Source organism: Trichosurus vulpecula, chromosome 7 (assembly GCF_011100635.1).
Source record: "Trichosurus vulpecula isolate mTriVul1 chromosome 7, mTriVul1.pri, whole genome shotgun sequence".
Taxonomy (NCBI): domain Eukaryota; kingdom Metazoa; phylum Chordata; class Mammalia; order Diprotodontia; family Phalangeridae; genus Trichosurus; species Trichosurus vulpecula.
The window spans coordinates 60,611,585-60,615,366 of NC_050579.1; positions in this window are offsets into that span (position 1 = coordinate 60,611,585).

Genomic DNA, 3,782 nt, shown 5'->3' on the forward strand with positions numbered 1-3,782 from the left:
CTTGGCTCCTGCAGCCCCAGCCCAAGTCTCGCACGGCCGTAGGGCCGCTTCTCTCGCGAGATTTGACCCCCGCCCCAGCCGCGCCCCCTCACTTCCGCCATAATGAGTGTGGCGGCGAACGGAAGAAACCATCTTGAGAGGGGCAGCCTTTTAGGGTCTCTCGGCAGCACGAGGTAGGGTCAGATTGCAGTAGTTGGTCAGTGGTTTTTCAGTCGTGTGACCTCACTGGGGTTCTCTTGGCAGAGGGACTGGAGTGCTTTGCCATTTCCTTCTCCGGCTCATTTTACAAATGAGGAAACTGAGGCAAACAGGGTTAAGTGACTCCCCCAGGGTCACACAGCTAGTAAATGTTTGAGGTCCAATTTTAATTCAGGAAGATGGGGCTTCCTGACTCCGTGCCGGTGCTCCACGCACTGCGCCACCTAGCTGCAGGGTCACCTTACGGGTCATTATTTTCCAATGCTAGGTGTTAGGCAGAAGTCATTGTTTGGAGCCTGAGGAGCGGACTTCCAATCCTCCCGACTGGTGCTTTGAGCTCTCCAGCATAGGGGCAGTGTGAAGACATCCAAATGGAGTCAGGACTTGAGTTCAAATGCCCCTTCTCTACATCCCATCTAAGTGTCCTTCTTAGTAAATAAAATAGGGGGGATAGGCCAATGGACCTACCAGCAAGTATTTGTCATGCGCCATCTTGGTGCCTCTATAAGGCAACATGGCCTGTGGGACAGAGAAGTGGTTACTTTCCCTTTCCTCATCTGAAAATGTAGCGGATGGGTCAGATGGCCTCCTAGGCTCCTTCCAGCTCCATGATCTTCGCAAGTCCTAGGGTTAAATATTGCTTCTGACACAATTCCCCCAACCTTTAAGATGCTGAAAATATGTCAACCTACGCTGGAGGGTTTTTTGTGGGAGAGGGGAGTTCCACTATACCAAGGCAATGACATACCCAGTTCCTATCTCTATCCCCTAACAGGTAAAAAGATCTATAGGTACTGTTGATCAATGACACGTGTTTCCTTTTCCAATGAAAACAGGTCTGGTCCCTACCCCAGGTCCTGAGGGAACACAAGGGTGACTGCTGGGAAATAACATGGACATATATACATGCAAGATACATAAATGATAATGCCCTTCCCCGCCCGCCCCCCCCCCCCCACACACAGTGTTAGCAGGGAAGGTTTGCCAGCCTAGCTGAAGTTCCAAGGTGCCCTGAGGGAGACAGTCCAGGGCTCTGAACCTAAGAGCCATGGAAACAGTAATGCCTCCAGCAACTCCCATGGACATGCAGCCTGGCAGCCGTTCCTGTCAAAGACCCTGAAAATAAAGGCCACCAAAATCTTTGGCCCTCTCCAACAGTTCAACGTTAGAAAATGATATGGTATTATCAGTGGAAATGACATTTTTAAAAAAGCAGCATTACCACCTGCTTTACTGATGCACGTTGAGAGCTACGGGATTGTTTGACCTGGCTTGCTGTTGAAGTTTCTGTACGTAGGATGTACGCTCTGAGAAAAGGTTGCGTCTCACATTTCTATTTGTATCCCTAGTGCTTAGCGCAGTGTTTTGCTTTAAAAAATAGCAAGTGCTTAAAAATGCTTCATTCATTCACCAACAGCTGGGGGAGTCAAGAATGGCTTGATGTGGGAGGTTCCATTTAAGCATTGACGTAAACTAGGGATTCTCAGAGAGGTGAGGAAGTACATTCTAGGCATGAAGGACAGTTGGATGGGAGAAAAAGAACGATGAGGGTGGATGTGGTGTGGTGTGTGAGAAACAAGACCAGTCTGGCTGAACCAGAAAGTTGGAAAAGAGGAGACTCATATCCGGTAGCTTGGGGCCAAGTTGGAAAGGGTTTCAAATGCTAAATGAAGTTTGATCCTGGAAGGAATAAGGAGCCCTAGATGTAATAAAAAAGTATAATGACGTGGTTAGACCAGTCTATGCTTTGGAGAATTACTCTGGCAGTTTTGTGGAAGATGGATGGAGAGGAAATCATCTGAAGCGGGATGATCAGATTGCAACTGTAGTCCAAGCTAGAGATGAGAAGCCTAAATCATTGTGGGAATGGAAAACTGACAGATGAAGAGGTACTGTGGGGTAGAAATGACAAGATCGGCAATTGGATGGATCTCCAAGGTCCTTTCCAACTCAAAATCTCTCATGATTCCATTCTTTTTCTTCTCTCTCTCCCCTTCTAATGGCCAGGAATAAAGCCTGTGGAGCCCCACCAACATTCGCTCATGCGAAACTGACAACCAGGATGAAGGATTTGGTCGGGAAAGGAAAAGAGTGCTGAGGATGGCTCTATGTTAATATAAACATGCAAATCACATGCAAATTGACATTTTGGTTCTGGCATCAACAGATGATGCACTTATTTGCAGTAGGCCTGCTCCCATTCCCTGGGAAACGACCCAACACAAATATATATTCTCTCAAAATCTCTAAGAAGAGTCAAGCTTTATCAAAAATCTGAATCAGCTCTCTCTCTCCTCAGTCGCAAATGCATGGGCATTTGAAGGTCCACCAACTTGTGTCCTCCAAAGTTCTTTTCCAAGGCAAACTCATGACCCAGGTATCTATCACAGAGCTTCTTCCAAATGAATGATACTGACTCAGGAAGTTGGGGGAAATTCTTTTAGAACATAACTTTATACAATAGATTCATAGATTTAGAGCTAAAAGGACTCATCCAACCCACATGCTTCTGTTTCCTGATGTGTAAGATGAAGGATTTCTACTATGACTTTCTAAGGTGCCCTCTAGCTCTAAATCCCTGACTCTAAGATGAAGACATACTGCATTTCTCATGCCACTAGATTGCTCTAGGGTTCCTTCTAGATCCAAACCCTGTGATAGTGATGGGACAAGTGCCTAGCTCCAAGACCAGAGGCTGGTTGCCTTGGAAATACCAAAGTTCATCACCTGTACTGAATGACCTTGTCCAGGAGGAATCCGAATGCAGGCGATGGGGGGAAAGATCACCAGTGCCTCTGGGCCGGAGGTTTGAACGGCTCCACTCACCCGAGAGAAATAGAAGAGGTGCAGCTTACTGAAAGAAGGGTCTGCCTCACCTTAACTATGGGCAAATATAGCAGGGAGCTCCATAAGACTTATTTCTGAACGAAGCCATCTGTTTTGGTCTTTTTCGATCCCACCAAATGTCTCATAAAAATTGATCAGGAGTGAAAATAAAGCAAAATTTATGAACTTCTGGTAAGCAGCATCACCTCCTTGTAGGAGAGATACCTCATTACTAATGCACTTGTAGCAAAATTTTGTGGAAGGCAGAGAAGGCATATTCCATTAATAAGCACAGCATACTGAAAAAGCCACCTAAAGGTCTGTTTCCTCATGGAATAATTAAGTCCCACTATTGGTTCCAGTGCCACCTAACTCTGATCTAAGACAGCATTAAGTTTAACAGGATAGGATAGCCTCTTTGATTCTCACAAGTTGTTAATTGGGTGGCAGACTTGGCCTCGATGCCCTGCCCAGACATCAAAGGATACAGGACATTCTCCACTCAAGAGAATGGTAAGGGATGGGAAACCATGGATCATTCACTGGAACATCTGAGCAATGGTGACCTGAGGTGAAGGGGATAAGGGGGTGCCTGGTGAAGTCCAGGGTAGATGAAGAGGGCAACATGTTCCTATTGTCTTCCCAGTAACCCTGGTTTCTCACTAGACTAAGATTAACAGAATCTTCCTACTTCATTTTCAAGTAACTAACAAGGGAGTGAAAGGGCGCCACCTGGTGGATTTCCTTGGTGGCAGCAG